Raw genomic sequence first — 20,076 nt, 5'->3', positions numbered from 1 at the left:
ACACTCGCAATCACGAATGTTTAAATTAAACCAAAAATCCTATTTCGACTTCATTACATAATCGAATTCCATGAAATATATTAATATTTTGCAAGTCAAAAAACTTTCGAAATTCAAATCTCGCATTTTAATGTAATTAAGAAAACTAATTAAGCAAACAAATCAACAAATCAAGGGATCCACTGAAGAGTGAATAAAATTCTTCTAATCATCGCTTCCAAGACTTCTGCGTAACGGTGTTTGTTTGCGGCACACGTGTTTGGCTCGTTGGGCAGGGGGTATGGCGCATATTTCGCAAGATGATTTGAAATCGTGCCACCGCATTTGAATTGCTAATTGGCGAAAGACCAAAATAGATAGTATCTTTTTATAACGCTAGAATATCTAACAAATACCAATATCTTCTATACTTTATTTAAATTATTTTAATCACTAAAACCAAATTAAAAACAAGTAAGCACAAATTTATGTGCGGATTATTTTTGAAACCAAAATTCTTAAAAAACAAATAGCAAAAAATATTTTAAAAAAAATTTTGAAACGAAATTTGCGTTTGTATATTCGTGTACGTGTGTGCTTAAATAAATATTGTCACATATTTGCACAAATAATTAACAAGCGCTTTGAAGGCCACCGCAAGACAGGCTTAGACCGATGAGTTATTACTGCTTCTTATTTAAACTTTCAAAACTAAAATTAATAGACACTAATGATTTTCCGCTGAAATTAACAATGACAAAGCAAGTCACACATTTTTCAAATATTCTGCGCTTAATATTGAGTTGTCAAATAGGGGTTATACATATATACTTTGTTAGCAGATATCTGGTTGTTTGGGAAGTTCTGCCTGAGAGAAAATGAGTAGAGGAAATTTGTTTACCAACGTCTCGGCCCAGAGGTCAGCTGGCAGCTCCAGCACCAGGTTAAGACAATCTGCCCAAGGCAGTTATTCTGCAAGACTTTTCTCTGAATATCCAAATATTGTTCACTAGCGACGACTATAATAGAAGTGATATCCTTCTATCCACACAGAGGAAGTTCTGATGCCTTACTTTTCGGCCTGGAGACCTACTGACTGCTCAGCATCAGGTGCGTTAGACCAAGAAAAAGAAGAAACCACAAAGAGAAATAATGATAGAAATAGAGATTTCTATAAATTTTAATTAATCAGATGTTTTGTCGTTTGGTACAAAACTGATATCGAACTACTAAAAGGTATTTTCATAGAGACACCACAAAAGTAGACCGATAGCGAGAGCAAATGACACCATATTTTTACCGCTCTTTTGACATTTCTCTTGAGAAGGTTTGCCATTTCATCATGGAAAGACATACGATCCAACAGCGAGTCGAAATTATTAAAATTTATTACGAAAATTCGGAGTCAGTGGCATCAACTTTAAGTGCGGCGTTACGTCCAATTTGTGATCGTCATAATCGTCCTGTCAGATCAACAATTGAGCGTCTTGTGGAAAAATTCGAATCCACAAGCACAGTGCAAAATGTTCCAGTGCCTGTGAGACAAAAAAGTGCTCAAAGTGTCGAGCATATTGCTGCCGCTGGCGCATCAACCAAAATCATTCTCTCACAAGTCGTTCTCAAGCGTTGGAAATCTCTGTGACGTCGTTACGACAAATTTTACGAAAAGATCTTGGCCTACATCCTTACAACATCAAATTTACGCAAAAACTGGAGCTACTTGTCCACCAGAATCGTCGTATGTTCGTGAATTGGGCTGAGCAACAACTGGAGAATGACTCTGGTTTTCATCGAAAAACCACCTTCAGCGATGAGGTTCATTTCTGGCTGAATGGCTACGTCAATAAGCAAAATATGGGTTATTGAGCAGGCAACAATCCACACGTACTCCATGGGTCACCATAACATTCCGAATAATTTGCGGTTTGGTGCGGCTTATGAGCCGGCGGCATCATTGGGTCGTACTTTTTCCGTGATGATCAAGACCGCCACTTTACTGTGAATGGGAATTGCTACCACTCAATGATAACCGAATATTTTTGGCCCAAATTGGACGATATGGACTTGGACAATATGTAGTTCCAACAGGCGCCACAAGCCACACAGCGAATGTCACAATCCATTTATTAAAAACCAAGTTTGGTGAACGTGTTATCTTACGAACTGGCCTAGTCAATTCGCCATCTCTGTTGTGGGATTTGACGCCGTCAGACTATTTCCTGTGGGTCTACGTTACGTCAAGATGGACGTGAAATTGCAGCAATATTGGTCGTTTTAGGCTTGAAAACCGTCAAAAATTGGGTTCAGCGTCTGAACCTCTACAAGCGTGCCCGTGGTGGTCATGCAAAAGAAATCGAGTTCCATACATACAATGGCATCTAACTTTTGTAGCGCGCTTATTGAAAAGCCCGTTATACATATACTCACTTTATATTAAAGCCATGAGTTTTTGATCTATACTAATATATAGTTCATCAACAAAGTATTTGTATATTAAGTTTACCACGAAGTTTGTAAAACCTAAAAGGAAACGAGCTGAGTCAGTTTAGTCATATCCGTCTTCTTCTCCGTCCGCCTATACGTCTCTATGTCCGAACTAGTATCTCAATTTTTGAGTTATTGATCTGAAATTTTAGACACGTCCTTTTCCCACCAATAAGCTACTCATTTTTCTGAATTCGCCTATACCGAACCACTATAAGATATGGTTGTCATACAAACTGACCGATCGGAATCAAGTGCTTGTTCGAAGCTTCGGTCCGTAGTTAACGTCTTTTCTTGTTTGTATCTGAGTTAGGTTAGGTCCTAGGGTTAATCCAAAAACAATGAATCTCGCATGGACAGATATTCCCCCTTTGTTTTGCTTATAAACTCCTAAAAGGTGGACCTCATCGATCGACGAAGCGTTTTGTGCTTACCACAATTTTAATAAGGCGGTTAATATCAATCTTAGTCAACTGGTTAGGTTCGCCAAGTGTGTGTCTACCGAGATATTTCAAACTCAATCTGGTTGTATGCTTTTTTTGCTCTTTTTTTCTCTCTCTCTCTCATCTCCTATAAGTTTTAAATTTCCTGATTTTGTCTGTTACCTAAGGATACTACTAAAAATAAATCCTTTTTATTTGGAGTTTAGGGGTAGAGTACTCATGACACTCTAGCTCTCCCCATCATTCTATAAAGCATGCTTAAAAAGAGAGAAAGCAGAGATTTAACAAAAAAAGATTAGATTCCAAAAAATCCCATACTTATACCAGTGACCCTCTTGCCCAAACCTTTTTTCAAAGCAAAATGTAGTAAATAATCTAATATTGACTTCTGAAGACCTCTATGAAGCATGCGACTTAAAAACTACATTTTTACTACACATCCCTTCTATTTAATTAAGAAGTCTTTTAATTTTGCAAAAAGTCCATAAATTCTCCCGAAGAATACTGGTTTTTAAGATATTTGTATACATACGTGTAGGTGTGCGTATAGCAACTTGAACACTGTTCACGCCTGAAGCACACCATCCAACCTGATTTTAATTAATTAATCGAGCCTTAGCAGCTGTCAGCCGAGTGCCAACGGCCAATGGCCAACAGTAGCCGAATTGAGGACGCGCAGACGGTCTAATGTGAGTAAGCCATGATATTAAGTTTCCACAAATGAAACCCGTGTGATTTTGTTTTTTGGCTGCGAAATCTTGATAAGTTTAACAAAACGCTTCAAATTTGTATGCACAACAACAACAACACAAAATATAATTATCATAACATTCTGTTATCTCTATCAAGAAGACAGCCACAGTAGCTGGGAAGACTGAATGGGTATTTGTGTAAAAAGTTGATGAGACTGGGATTTATGAAGCAATTTGTCGCTTGAGATTTGACAAAGAATATTAAATTAATTTCAAATATCGCTTATAAATACAAGCTATAAGTACATACATACGTTATGGTCGCTATTGCATCTAAACAATGCTGCGACACCTTACTTAAATGTAATTGTAATCTGAAAAAATTACAATTACTCTTGCTATAATCATCAATGAATATTTGCGAATAATTTCTTTGTAGTACTAAATCAATAATCATTACGAATATTAATTATAATGGTAATGGTAATCGTAAAATTTAATTACAAGCGGTACTCATGGTAATTAATTACGAAGAATTCAATGTTATAATCATCAGTGAATATTTGCGAATAATTTCTTAGTCGTACTAGATTAATAATCATTACCAATATTGTAATGGCAATAGTAATCGTAAAACTTAATTACAAGCGGTGCTCATGGTAATTAATTACGAAGTAAATATATATATATGTAGCAATTACAATTAAAAACTTCAAATAAAATTGAAGTATCACTATTACAGTAATCATTAACAAAGTAATTACGAATAATTTATTTGTTATCATCATTAAAGGTAATCATTATCACGATAATTTTGAGTAATTTATTTGTGTTGACAGAAACTTTGCAGTAATCATATACTTTTATATTAATTATTGCAGTAATTGTAATTTAAAGGTAGCTCAAAATTCAAATTTTAATATATTGCAGTAATAATTATTAAAGTAATGATTACAATTACAGTACATTACACTCATTACTGAAATTATGACAAAAGCAGCAAATGTTTACAATTAAACTTGTGGTAATTTAAAAAGTTTTAAGTAATTAGGAAATCTATGCAATTTTGTAATGATTACAGGTATTTTTCTTGTTTTTTATATTCAAATATTTCATGATTCCAAATACAATGGTTAAGGTACATTATTTTTTTTTTAAATAACGAATATTTACAAAAGTAATTAAAGTATTCGTGGTAAAAAGTACAGTAATTGTGATTGGAATTATATTGTACTGTAATCACAACTCTAGATGTTAAACTGCAGTTATTATAATTGAAATGTAATCTATATGGAAGCCAAACTATAATGATAAACTTTAGTAATTGTAATTGTAATGTCATTTTATGGCAAGGTAATCACTACTCTACATGTCAAGTAATTGTATTGCTAGATAATGAAAATGTAATCAAAACTTGAAAATCTATCCTGCATTAATTATAATTTTAATGTATTTTTCTTTTTGACAAGTAATCAGAATGTAATCTATTTTATCAAAAGATAATCCAAACTCTACTGTTAAACTGCAGTAATTATAATTGAAATTTTATTGTACCGCTGGGTAATCCAAATGTAATCGTAACTGCTAATGCTAAACTGCAATAACTACAACTGCAATAATGGTATACTAAATATAAATATTTATGACGGTAATTATAGTAATCGTGGTAAAAACTACAGTAATTGTGATTGGTTTTTATTGTACTGTTGGATAACCAAAATATAATCACAATTCTAAATGCTGAACTACAGTAATTATAATTTTAATGTCATTTTAATGCTAAGTAATCAGAATGTAATCAAAACGTAATCCAAACTATAATTATAAACTGTAGTAATTGTAATTGTAATGCAATTTTATTGATAGGTAATCAGAAGATAATCAAAACTCTAAATGCTAAGCCGCAGTAATTATAATTAAAATTGTATTGTACATCTTGGTAATTCAAATGTAATCGTAACTCTAGGTGATAAATTGCAATAACAACAATTGTAGTGATATACTAAATATAAATATCAAATCTATCCTGCAGTAATTGTAATTTTAATATATTTTTCTTTTTGACAAGTAATCAGAATGTAATCAATTTTATCAGAAGATAATCAAAACTCTAAAAGCTGAACTGCAGTAATCACAATTGAAATTTTATTGTACTGCTAGGTAATCCAAATGTAATCGTAACTCTAAGTGATAAATTCCAATAACAACAATTGTATTTATGAAGGTAATTATAGTAATCGTTGTAAAAACTAAAGTAATTATGATTGATATTTTATTGTACTGTTGGATAATCAAAATATAATCACAAATCTAAATGCTAAATTATAGTAATTATAATTGGAATGTCATTTTATTGCTAAGTAATCTGAATGTAATCAAAACGTAATCCAAACTATAAACAATAAGCTGTAGTAATTATAATTGTAATGTAGTTTTATGGAAAGGTCATCAGAAAGTAATTAAAACTCTAAATGCTAAACTGCAGTAATTATAATTGAAATTTTATTGTACTTCTAGGTAATCTAAATGTAATCGTAACTGTAAATGCTAAACTACAGTAATTATAATTATAGTGTAATTCTAGCTGGGTAATCCAAGTGTAATCAGAACTCTAAACGCCAAACTGCAGTAATAATAATTTAAATTTTTGTGTACTAATAAGTAATCGTAACTCTAACTGTTAAACCGCAGTAATTACAATTAAAATTTTATTGTACTTCTTGGTAATTAAAATGTAATCGTAACTCTAAATATTATTAGTTAGTAATTATAAGTAAAATACTCTGTATTGCCGGTAATCAAAATGTAATCGCAAATTAAATTTATTTAACCCATTGTAATGTGTCTTAAACGAAGTTTGTGTAAATTTATTTTCAACTCTACCAACCAGATTTATTTGTTATTATTTTTTCCTTATCAGCTAAGCCAGTTTTGTTTCACAGATATTGCTTTCACTTTTTACGCCACAAAAAATCAGATCTCAACTCAATCCCAACCAAACACTTCACTTTATTAAGCTTCAGTTTCCGCTGGTCAACGGATTTGAAAACACAAACAAAAAGCAATCGATTTCCTCAAGTGCACAGTGAAAGTAATGATGATCCCAAGTACTTGTGTTAAAGCATTTTGTTTTGTTAAACATTTTTTCACATTTTTCTCCCGCATTGAGGCAAATTGAAAACGAAATGGGTTGTATTGACGTTTAATTATAATTCTTTTACAAACAACGCTGAATTATAAAGCATTAAAAATTATAACAGAAACATAGACATGAACCCAATAGCACGTAGTAAAAATTTCAAGCATTCAAGAAATCAATAAACCCATGAGGCACTACAAAAAAGCCTAAAAATTAATTTATTAAAAGTCAAAAGCGAAAAATTAACTCGCTCAACGCTACAATTTAATTAGTGTACCAAAACAACAAAAAAAAAAAACAAGAACAAAAAACACATATTCATTCAGTGCCTACAAAAGTTGAACAAATCGAAGACCCAGCACGCAGCAGCTTACCCGCAGCCAAACAGAGCTAGGCGCATAAACAACAACAAAAACATAGTCGCTTGGAAAAATGCTAAATAAGGCAGGCGCACGAAGCGTCAGCGGCTAGTGAGTTGTTAAGACAATAAGTACAATAACAAGAACAACACGGCAAAGCAACACACAAATAAAGGCAATCAATGGCGGGAAACAGTAGACAATTTCGACAAGAGGTTGGCAATTTGGAGCGCTGAGTGGGCTAACAAAAGAATAAACGCTACAAAATTTGGCAAAAACTTGTTAATATAAGGCAAAGACTTAAGCACACAAACACTCAATTTGAAACTTTGACTATTACGGCCAGCTAGCTTTCTATATGCATAATTTTTCTCTGTTTTGTTTTTGTAAAGAAGCTCAACAAAGTTGTAAATTATACATATATAGAGGCAACTATAAATATATTTAATACAATATACACATGTGTATGTGTGTGTGCTTGAAAAGTAGGTGAATGTAGCAGATGGTCAAGTCAGGTTCGCTGCTTAAGTCTTTTGTTTCCTAGCATTATAGTTGATATTTGGCGCAAAATAAAATTCAATTAGTAAACTTTAGCACACAATTTTTCTAAAGTTGCGCGAAAACTGGCTTAAATAGGTGCTAGAGATTTAAACATTGTGTGAGAAATGGTAGCACAGCAATTCCACTAATAATATTAAAGCGTATTAAGTGCCGTATATGATTGTATTCAAACGCTTTTCCAATGCTTTGTGGCAACAAAATCTAGTTCTTATGCTTTTCTTATGGAAATCGAACGCATTTTCGATATGAACTCCAAATTTGTTTTTTTTTGTAATATAGTTATGTGGACTTGCTTTTGTATTTGAGTACCTGCCCTTCACCAAGCCACTGCCATTCAGTTTCGTGGTGATAAATTATGGCGTTGCGTTAATTTGCTATTCATTAACAAGTGAATTGATTCAAAGCGTAAACAAAACGAGACATGAATAAATTGAATGCATATATTATACTCATATCGTATAGGAGTAGAATCAATTTGGTGATATGACCCGGGAAACGCATTTGTGTACGTTTATATTTATATGTATGTATGTAAATGTGTGTCTGTGTATTTACAAATTCATTGAAAAACAAGCAAACATGTTAAATTCGGCTGCACTGTAGTAAGATTTACCTTCACATATCAAGAAGTTTTACTAAAAAACTTGGTTTTGAGCATTCAGTTTGTATGGCAGCTATATGATATAGTTATCCGATTCTAAAAATTTCTTAACGTATTATAACGCTACTTTGGATAATAATATTTGCTAAATTTGGTGTAGCTAACTCGTCAACTAAAAAAGTTTTTCATACAAGAACTTGGTTTTGCTTGTTCAGTTTATATGGCAGCTATAGGCTATAGTTGTCTGATTTGAAAAATTTCTTCACATATTATAACACTACTTTGGTTATTGATTTCTGTCAAATTTTGTGAAGGTAACTCGACAAATAAAAAAGTTTTCTATACAAGAACTTGATTTTGAGCGTTCAGTTTGTATGGCAGCTATAGGCTATAGTAGTCGGATTTGAAAAATTTATTCAGATATTGTATAGTTTCTGTAAGCAAAAATTTATAACAAATTTCGTAAAAATATATATTCAAATAAAAAAGTTGTCCATACAAGAACTTGATTTTGCGTGTTCAGTTTATATGACAGCTATACGTTATAGTGACCCGATATGGGAAATTTCTTCAGACATTATGTAATTGCTTTGTACAATAATTCATAGCAAATTTCATAAAGATATCTATAGAAATAAAAAAGCTTTTCATACAAGAGCTTGATTTTGCTTGTTCAGTTTATATGGCAGCTATAGGTTATAGTAGTCTGATTTGAAGAATTTCTTCAAAGATTATAGGGTTGCTTTAGAAAATTATCTGTGTCAAATTTTGTAACGATATCCATTCAAATAAAAAAAATTTTCATACAAGAGCTTAATTTTCAATGCTCAATTTGTATGGCAGCTATATGCTATAATAGTCTGATTTGAAAAATTTCTTCAGACATTGTAACATTACTTTGTATAATAATTCATAGCAAAATTTCGTAAACATATCTATTCAAATAAAAATTTTTGTCATACAAGAGCTGAATTTTCAACGTTCAGTTTGTATGACAGCTATATGATATAGTGGTTCAATATCCACGATACCAACATATAAACACCTAATTAGTGAGAAATAAATGTGTGCAAAATTTCAGTTCGATATCTCCAAAACTTAGTGATCAGTTGGCAAATATTTAAATGGGCTTGTCTAAGCTGGTCAATAATAGTACTAATTATATGTATTTTTATTATTAGCATTGTTGTTTTTGTTGAAAATTTTTATTGTAGTTAATCCTTTCATTCTATTGTTTACTTATTTTTTCGAATTTTCTTTTATGAAGAAAACCGTAAGTGCTACTAATTGCAGTAGATACTGGTCAGTGCTCTCACCAGTGCGATTCACCACATGGTTGACTCGCACTCTTCATAGCAACATTATTGATTTTGGTATGTGCTTGCACCAACAAATACAGCCAACTTATAGTGCATTTAATGCACTTAAGTATACCCAAATAAACCAATACCAAACTGGAGGAAATGTGGGTCAAAAAACTTGGAGTTAGGAGCCAGGTGCATTGAACTGAATTGCTGTATAGAAAATATATTTAAAAATACTTCACGGAGGTGTGAAATAGAAACATCGAAAAAATTGTTTAGCTAAGAAGAGTAGTTTCAAATTTAATATATACAAAGAATTATATTCATAGAATTTATTACTTCCAAATCATATCGCAAAAGATACATGAATATGAGCCGCAAGTAATCCAAACCCATATTGAAGTATGTATATTGTGGTGTGAATACTTGAAGCAGTGGCTCAGTGGTCAAAGAAACCGTATGCGGTTCAGATCGCATTTGAAATGGAAAGAAAATTTCGGCTCGATAAATTTAAGTAATTCTTACTTTAAAATTTAAGGGACTTATCCGAATTAGAACTGACTAAACAAGGTTTAAAAAGATCTTTATCTTTATTCCAAACGGTCACTTTGTATGGGAGCTTACAAAAAATCTACAGAAAAGATGTAAATGACGAACTTGTAGGAAATTTGATTTTTTGTCATTTCTATTTTTTCTGCAGCTCTTGTCGTTTGCGGGATAAATACAAAAAAATGCAATTTTCATGGAAAAATCAGGTTTAGAGGCTTTTACTACCTCGCCGGTGTGAGCTACAACTTTGTCGCAATGAGCACTTTTGTAGAGTGTTCAATTCTGAGGAATACGTGTTTAAAGTCAAAGCGATGCCATAAAATGCCTCTGAGCTATAGAAATTTAAAGATAAAAAATTGCGTATTTTCAATGGAGAATCTTTACATGCCTTGGTCGAGTACTTAATATTAATATTAAGCGCTCAAATTTTCAGGGAATTATTTTAGCGTATTTCCAAGGAAAATAGTAAAAAAAAGAAACACTTTAATGGGAGCTATATACCATAGTGATTCGATTCCAACAATAAATTTTTAGATCTTGATTTTGGTCATCAGTTTATATGACTTACAAATGAGCAGCTCCTTCAGCAGAAAGGAACTCTAAGCATTTGAGTTAATATTGTCTCTATATCTGAGTAGTTTCTATTGAAAGCTTTAAAGTTCACACCGATTTCATATCAATAAGGAAATGCGAAACTGCTGCCAAGTTGCTGCAAAAATGTTTTAAAACAAATTACACTTGTAGCAAGCTCAACATTAGAGAGCAAGTTTTCAAAAAATTGAGAAAAATAACAAACCTGGAGATCACTAACTACGAACTTAAATAAATTACTGGCAAAATGGTATGGAAAAGCAACGACTCAAAATAAAAATATACATATATTATACTATATAGCATTTAACAAACTGAAAAAAAAAAACAAAAACAAATATTTTCTATTGCATTTCACGAACTGATCTACTCATCAATATAACTCACCTTTAGTAATTAATTCTGTACACACACACATGCACATGCAAAAGTCAACAAACTGACACTTGTGTATATTCGTTATTATATGATTGTTGTTGTTGCAAAAAATTTGCATAATTTGCACCAAAACCAGTATTTTTTAGCTTATTTGTTTACAACAACTACGCCACTGCGCTTTAGATAATTAAAAACAAACTAAACTAAAAATATTTATGCAGTAATATAAAACACGAACGGTTGTTAATTCATGCGAAAATAATTTACAGCACTTTTTGTTATTATTTTTTTTACTAAACAAATATTATTTAAACAATAATAAATTTAAAAAATATTTACCAGCTGTTTTTGCCACAATTATTGTGCAATTAAACACAATTTCGAAACTTTTTTGAATTTTGTTAATTATTTTTTAACTTTTATACCAAAATTTTGTTTAAAAATTCAATTATTTTCGAAAAAGTTATTTTTTAATTTTTTTTCGAACTTTTTTCACTGATACAATTATTTTTCAAAAAAATATTTTTCAAAATTTTTTCGAACTTTTTTTTACATATACAGTTATTTTTTGAAAAAGTTATTTATTAATTTTTTTTCGAACTTTTTTCACTGATACATACAATTATTTTTCGAAAAAGTTGTTTTTCAAATATTTTTCGAACTTGTTTTCACAAATACAATTATTTTCGAAAAAGTTATTTATTAATTTTTTTTCGAACTTTTTTCACAAATACAATTATTTTCGATATTTTTATTTTATTTCTGTTCCAAATTTTATTTCAAAATAGAACTATTTTTGAAAAACTTGTTTTACAAATTTTTTCGAACTTTGTTTTTCACAAATACAATTATTTTCGAGTTTTTAATTTTATTTTTGTTTCAAATTTTATTTCAAAATGGAATTATTTTTGAAAAACTTGTTTTATAAATTTTTTCGAAATTTGTTTTTCACAAATACAATTATTTTCGAATAATTTTTCCAAAATTTTATTTAAAAATGCAATTATTTTCGAAAAAGTTATAATTTTTATTTTCGAAAAAATTATTTTTTAAATATTTTTCGAATTTTTTTTCACAAATGCAATTATTTTCGAAAAAGTTGTTTCTTAAATTTTTTTTTTCACAAATGCAATTATTTTCTACAGCGTTTTTTGTATTATTTTTCAAAATGCAATTATTTTCGAAAATGTTATTTTTTCGAAATATTTATTCACAAATGCAATTATTTTCGAAAGAGTTTTTATATTTCTTTCTAAATTTTATTTCAAAATGCAATTATTTTCGCAAAAGTTTTTTTTTTTATTTTTCGAAATTTTATTCCACAAATGCAACTATTTTCGAAACAGACATTCGCAGCCTTTGTTTACCTTTATTTCACACTTTTCGTTTTTTTACACTCGTTATTTTGTCAATTTTTGTATGTATGCCCACATTGCAAACATTTTTCACTAGGCAATCCACGAGATGAGCTATTTATTTGCGTTTTCGAACGGCATTAACGGCAACTTGCTGCCTGGAGTTGTGCAATATTTGTTCACTTGTTTCGTCAAAAGCGATAATGCACGAAAAGCTTCACAACACTTGTGTTGTTTTTGTTTTTTTATTTACGTTTTTTATACGGAAAACTCGTCAACTATTTAAAGCAACCGTTATAATTTCGGAAAATATTATAATTATTTATTTTATTTATTGTATTTGTTTTTTATAACGTTCGTTTGTTCGTTTTGTTGTAATGTTGTTTAGTTTTTATTGCATTAAATTGTTGTTACTAGTTGTTTAGAGTTGGTTTGGCAACCACACGCAACCCACAATTCAACCGCAACGGGCAAGATCGAGCGAGCATACTATATCACGTCTGAGCTGAGACTGTCGCCAGCAATATCAAATCGCCAAGCCGTACTCACCATGCAAGCAATTTGAATTAGCTTAGCCGCTCGCTGCTGAGCTTAACGTAATTCACCACGACTGCCGCTCGGCAACCTGCTGGAGCAGTAAACAGTGATTCCATAGCTGTGCAAAAATGTACAACGCACACACAGATGCATACATATGTATGTATGTACTGTATATATACAAACAACACCCAAAAGCCGGCCTCTGCATTCATCGTTGCTCCTACATTCGTTTTGAGAATGAATTTCGCTTCGAGCCTCGTTAATGAAGCGGTCAGTAGGTATGTATGTATGTACATGTACGTTAATACATATGTATGTGTGCATAGTCAGCTCCAAACATTCCCAAGCAGCAAATCGTGCTAGCTCATAGCCTAGCACAGGCATAAGGCATACGGTGAAGTACCGGTTCGCGATCTAATACAGTACATGCAATACTTTCAAGCAACGCTTTTAAACTGAGAATGAACGACGAAGTTCTAAAACTACAAACTACAGCTTCCGCAGAGTTTTCCTTCAGCATTTTAACCGATCCTAAGTGCATTTGTAAGTTTCACTATAAAGTACGCTTTTCATTAGGCAAATTTCATTATGTCACATTCTATGACAGTCCTTGTCAAACAATCTTGAAGTTTATCGTTCTGTGCTTGTCAAGCAATTAGCTGTCAAATATCTCAAAATTAGCACTTTGTACCTTAGAGTATAGTTCTTCTTCATGTGGTGAACTGTTGCCTTATTGAAAATATCGCTGATTTTGTTGTCATAAATTTTGACTTCATGAAATATTTGTCAAAATTTTAGACATTATGAAGCCCACATGCGAGTTTCCTCAAGCATATTCACAATAAGCAGCAAAAACTGCATCAACTTTTGAAAATTATTTCTCTCTTGATCCGAAGGGAAAAAGAACTCAGCTGGCATCTGCCAAGCGAAAGTACTAAGCATAGTGAAGAAGGTCTGAGGAATTCTACAAAAAAGTGCAGGGAGAGCAGAGAGCTGACATTTTTAAAGATGGTCAGCCGGCATTGCTGGCCTTATCGTCGCCAAAGATAAACTCCAGCATGTGCGACAATGGTTGGAAGGCTTTAAACTCACTGGCAGATCAACACCACTTGTTAAAATTTTGGGTTCCTGTTTAAAGGAACATTTTTGACTACAAGAAAGCAGACGAGTTAGCAAAGTCAGAGGTCTCTCTAGACGTCTCTGAGCGGAGACAATGCCCTGACCGCTGGGAACGATTAAGGGAGAGCTCGGTTTCGAAGATGTAACCGGAACGGACCCGGATTCTTTTCCGGTCAAGAACTGTCAACTCCACGAATCTTGCCGCTACAACAGCATTAAGAGTTAGCCAAACACACAATTTGAACAAATAGTCAAGAGCAAAGAATAAGACAAGGACTAGGACTTATCAGAAAGGTCCAGTAAAAGTATATATAGACTTGCAGCCACCATAAGGATACTTTGTCCATTTGGAGAACAAGCTTCAAAATGGAAATGTCAATACAATATTTTCCTTAGCTGCAAACTCGTAGGGAGTAAGGAAACGGTTCTGCACTTCCTCTATAAGTACCCAGCTTTATTACATTCCCGATGTAGAACTCTGGTATCCATCAGGTACCAACCTTGAATGTTTATCTACAAAAAGCATATAGGAGATAAGTTTGAGGGTTGAGGGGCACCGGATGGTTTTTCGAATAGTGTATCAAAATGGCACATTTTGCGCTAATTGAACTCAAACCTATATATCTGAATTAAGGACTCACTTTGATAGTTTTTTCAGAAAACTGTCTAAAAAGATCATTTTCGACGAAACAGGATAAATTTAATTAGAAAGTTGTTTTGAAGATTTGTATACTCTTTTTTAAATATAAGATCAAACAAGTGACAGTAGACTTACTGCTCCGAAGCACAATCTCCTCCAGAGTGGTAACTCTCCATTCCAAGACTCGTGAACAATATCTAGACTCTTTATCTCTAGCAACGAGCTATTTTATGATTAGACTGGTTTGGGTGCCTGGCCACAGTGATATTGTAGGAAACTGTAAGGCTGATGGGCTTTTAAAGACATGTACTTCAGTATCAAGAACTGCGGAATGGAAGAGGTAGGAGTTAATGAACTGTTAGGCTTCAGACTAGCGTTGGTCTACCACCAGCAAGCCCTTCTGGCCCAGGATAAATCAGCAAAGGTCTAGGGAGCTCTTAACTCTGATCAAGTTCAGATTCAATAAAGGTAGTAGTTCTAACTGGACAATGTCCCATCGGTAATCGTGCTGTAAGATTGAAACTCTTACCGGAAGCCAGTTTTATCAGCTGTTTGGAAGGAGATGAGTTAGAATCGCTTCAAACGTCCTCCTTGAATATACCATATATTTTTGCCAGATCAAAGCAACAATACATCGAATCTCATACTTTTTGACATGCAGAAATAAGAAATAAAACACCTAAGCAGATTTGATATATTCAGGCATTTTTGTCGACTACAGGAGTTTTCCGCTTGGCATCACAAATGTCTGTACATAACGATTTAAGCGGGATCCCCAATGCTGAGGTATCAGCTATCTAACCTAACCTAATCATCCTGCTTCTTCTTCTTTATTGGCGTAAACACTGCTTAAGCGGTTATAGCCGAGTTTACAAAAGCCCGCCAGTCGTTCTTCCTATTCGCTGTTTAGCGCCAATTGGAGATTCCAAGTGCAGCGAGGTCTTTCTCCACCTGGTCTCTGCAACGAAGTGAGGGTCTTCCTCTGCTACCTTCGGCGAATACTGCGTCGAATACTCCCAGAGCTAGAGAGTTTTTATTCATGACCTAGCCACCGTAGCCGCTGTCTCTTAATTCGCTGACCTATTTAAATGTCGTCGTATATCTCGTATACGTATACCATAAATCTTTCGCATAATCTTTCTCTCGAAAACTCATCAGATGTTGTCATCGTCCATGCTTCTGCACCATATAGCAGGACGGGGATGAGAAGTGATTTGTAGAATTCGGTCTTTGTTCGTCGAAAGAGGACTTTACTTCTCAATTGCCCACTCAATCCGATGTAGCACATGTTGGCAAAACTTATTCTGCAAAGCATTTCGAGGCTGACTTTGTTATTCGTGTTGATGCTGGTTCCGAGATAGACGAAATTTTCTGCGACTTCGAAGGTATGACTGTCAAAAGTGACGTGGGAACAAAGTCGAGAGTGCGAGGACTATTTGTATGACAGGAGATATTTCGTCTTGCCAACGTTCACTACCAAACCCATTTGCTTCGGTCCCTACTAGTCTGGGAGAAATCAAAACTAACGGCGCGATTGTTGAGTTAAATGATATCGATGTCATCGGCATACGCCAGCAGCTGTACACTCTTATAGAATATTGTATCTCCTCTACCTAACCTGTCCACTATACCAATACGCATCCGTTTCACACCAGTCCTCAGACAGTTAGGAAATCAGTTGTACTAGTGGAAGTGGCGATGTTTCACGTGCTACCAACACGAACTGGCTGCTAATGTTGATTTGGGGGGAAAAAGGTGAAATTTTAGCTGTTGTGGTGAGTTGTTGAAAACCTGCTCGCCCAAACATTCTTCAAATTTTTTTGCTCTTCACCGAATTCACCACGAATTTATGCATTAACGAATTTCTGACGTTAAAGCTTGTTTATCTATTATAACTAACTGCCTTTGTACGACCAAGTCAATTCTTTCTTAGCCAAAGGTGAACTCGTTTTGTTACACAAATCCACACAGTGTTTGGTATGTTTGATATATGTGTGTGTGTGTATAGATATGTATGTAAATAATATAAACGTTTCATATATTTAACTAATGCGATTCTGGGTGTTGAGCGTATGGGTGTGTGTTTGTGTTTGTGCGATTGTTTTTCAACTTCGGAAATCGCAATAACTCAATGAAGTAATGCGCAGGTGGACTAGTTTGGCTTCTATGTACATATATATCCATACATATGTACTATGTATATGTAAATGTACAGAATATGCCTTGAAAATCGATCAAGTTATTGATGTATGCTTTGTTTCTTAGCAATTAATTAAGTTGTTTTAAGTAATTTGTGTGTATTTTCGATGGCAACATGAGATTTATACAAGTACTAAATGTTTTATCATTTCTTAATACTACCGTAAACTATCAAAAAATAACGGTAATTGTGTTTATGATTTTATGAATTGCATCTTTAAGAAAAAGCTTTTTGAAAGCAAAGTTTAGTTTTAGTTTCCTTTTGTCTTAAGTGATAGAGATCATTCTCAAATGATTCTATTTCTGAACTTGTGAAACGGTTTCTTCAAATAGTCAACAATTCAAAGAAAAATCCGAATTCTCCGAGGAAATTATTTTTGTAATTTTTTAACATCTCCAACATTTTTCTCCACAGTAAGCAATCTGCGCGCCTTCGGTAAAAATTATTGTTTGAATGACTATAAAATTTATATAAAATCGAAAAATATATATAACTGAATAGAGAAGGTACACTCTTCTATAAGAGTGTACAACTCCTCGCGTATGCCGTTGACATCGGCAACCGCGCCGTTAGTTCTGCTTTCTCTAGGTTGGACAAAGAAGCAAAACATATGGATCTGGTAGTGAACGAGAGCAAGACGAAAATATCTCATGTTATCAAACAAACAGTCGTCACACTCGCGACTTGGCTCACACCTGACTGTTGACAGTCTTTGTCTACCTTGGAACCAGCATTAACACCATTAACAACGTCAGCCTCGAAATCCGACGCCGCATAACTCTTGCCAACAGGTGCTACTTCGTACTGAGTAGACAACTGAGAAGTAAAGTCTTCTCTCGACGATCAAATACCAAATTCTACATGGCGCTCATCAGCCCCGTCCTGCTGGTTATATGGTGCAGAGAAGAGGCTTGGATGATGACAGCAACCGATGAGTCGACGTTACGAGTTTTCGAGAGAAAGGTTCTGCGAAAGATTTATGGTTCTTTGAGCATGGGCACGGCGAATATGGCATTCGATGGAACTACCACATTGACATTGTTCAACGAATAAAAAGACATCGGCTACGATACACGAAGGAACGAAAACTCTCCAGCTCTAAAAGAATTGGACGCAGTACCCGCCGGGGGAGGTAGAAGAAGAGGAAGACCTCCACTCCGTAGGAAAGACCAAGCGGAGAAGGACTTGGCTTCGCTTGGGGCCAAGCATCGAAAAGGAAGAACGACTGGCGCGCTGTTGTAAACTCGGCTATAACTGCGTAAGCAGTGTCTACGCCAATAAGGAGAAAGAAGAAGAACAAGTGCTTAATGAAAATTGGTTTGTGTCTATGGTTTGGTTTGTTCTAAGACTTAATATAGAGATATTAGATACATTTTTAAGCTCTTTGTCCATGGCAAAGAAAAACTATAAAAATATGGCAGAAAGTCCTAACCTAAAAATCTGTATTAAAGAAGATGTAGTAACTGGCTTTGTACATACTTTATATCTGAACAATAAAACGTGACTAAGTTAGATGGTTAGGTTAGGTTCAGAGGTTGATGCTAACAGTGATCTTACTTGGTCAACTTAGAACGCCGATTCGTTGTGCTATCTATAACACCTATATTATACATTATAGACCCTCAAAAAACAAAGTGCCTTGATCCAATTTTATTGAGATGGCTAATTGTTTGTTTCAACCTCCCTCTTACAAAAATGGTATAACATACCTTTATCCAACAATTATACATTGAATACCTATTGGACAGTGCCCAGTCAAAACTCCTACGATTTTAACAATCTGTTCTTTACCAAGGGCAAGTAGTACAGAAGATCTCCGGCGTTCTACTCTAAGTGTCGTCGACCAACGCCTGCTAAGCGCTCGCGACAGTCATTGGGTAATTGCCATTCCAACCAATAAGATAATTTTCAGAGCCTCCTGGTCGAAGCAGATTCGTGAGAAGTCCACTGCTCCTCATGTCAAATATTTCACACAGGTATGGCTCCCACGGTCTTTTGGGAACTCAGTTGAACAACTTTTTGACAGTCAGCATCATCGAAGAGTCACCGTATACAACAGCCAAGTTTTCTTTGAAGGGTGTGGTAGTGGCGCCTTTGAGTAGTGAAGCTAAATAGTTATCGGACTTCTTTCGTAAAGCAACAAAAGCTAGCAGGTAAAATCTTGCCCCTCTTTTAACCCGAACATACAGAATAAAATATTTCCGTTCCTCCAAATGTCTTAATATCATATAAGTACATACCTCTTCGATGCAAATTTTATTTCGCAATTCAAAAGTCTAAATTTCCAATAGCATTCTTGTAAATTATTTATCTCAAATATGTCATAGAGTTGTTAGAAGCAAAGTTTTTTATTCGCGGTCATGATTTTGAGAATGTAGACACCAGACGCCCACACATTGCGATGCGCGTATTGAAGAATTACTTAGTTGCGACGAAGACAACAGGTGTTGCAACAAAAATGCTTAACTTGTATGTGTCTATATGTATAGACATGTATATAAGTAAGCTAAGCTTTGAATTCATTGATATAAACAAAGAAAGCTTTTCACCACATTTGAGACACCAAGTGATTCTGTGCCTATGTATTAGTAAGCCGCAATTCAACAAAGAGTATAATGGAGATAAAAGCTTGAGGGGAGTAAAATGATTGCGCTTGCGAACAGTAGTCGGCAACAAAACAGAAACAAAAGCTAGTATACATCAATATTTTATGAAAAAAGTTAAATAAAGGGTGATCCAAGTAGAGGTACTTTTTTCAATGGCCTGTTTTTGACAGATCACGCATGAGTCGTGTCAAGCTGTCATGTTGCTTTTATTCAGTATTATTTGGCATTTCATCATGGTAAGACTTATGCCAGAACAACTTTTATAAATCGTTCAATTTTTTTGCGCGGAACCGCTTCGCTCAGCTTATGGTCAACAAAATCGGCCTACAGAACGTACAATACGCAACACCATCGCCCATCTGAGATCCAGCATTCATTATTGGATAATATTCGACCGAATAGATCACGTGCAGCACGCAGTGAAGAAAATATAGCCGCCGTAGGTGAGAGTGTATACGAAGACCGTGGAGAGTCGATTCGGCGACGTTCGCAGCAACTCGGACTGACGTATGGAACGACTTGGCGCATTTTACGTC

General features: G+C 34.0%; 1 protein-coding gene across 2 annotated transcripts in view; it reads right to left on the bottom strand.

Annotated features, from left to right (window-relative positions):
* Positions 1-11,579, bottom strand: part of LOC126754458 (uncharacterized) — a 218,113-nt gene extending 206,534 nt beyond the window's left edge. The window contains exon 1 of one of the 2 annotated variants that reach the window (XM_050466427.1): positions 11,420-11,579. The gene's annotated coding sequence lies outside the window, so the exon portion shown is untranslated. Of the gene's footprint in view, positions 1-11,089; positions 11,369-11,419 lie in introns of those variants that run through there. The other variant, XM_050466426.1, reaches the window with a different exon arrangement.
* Between the last annotated feature and the right edge of the window lie 8,497 nt (positions 11,580-20,076).

The sequence above is a fragment of the Bactrocera neohumeralis genome, chromosome 4 (genome assembly GCF_024586455.1).
Source record: "Bactrocera neohumeralis isolate Rockhampton chromosome 4, APGP_CSIRO_Bneo_wtdbg2-racon-allhic-juicebox.fasta_v2, whole genome shotgun sequence".
Classification (NCBI taxonomy): domain Eukaryota; kingdom Metazoa; phylum Arthropoda; class Insecta; order Diptera; family Tephritidae; genus Bactrocera; species Bactrocera neohumeralis.
This window is presented reverse-complemented; position numbering and strand designations above follow the sequence as displayed.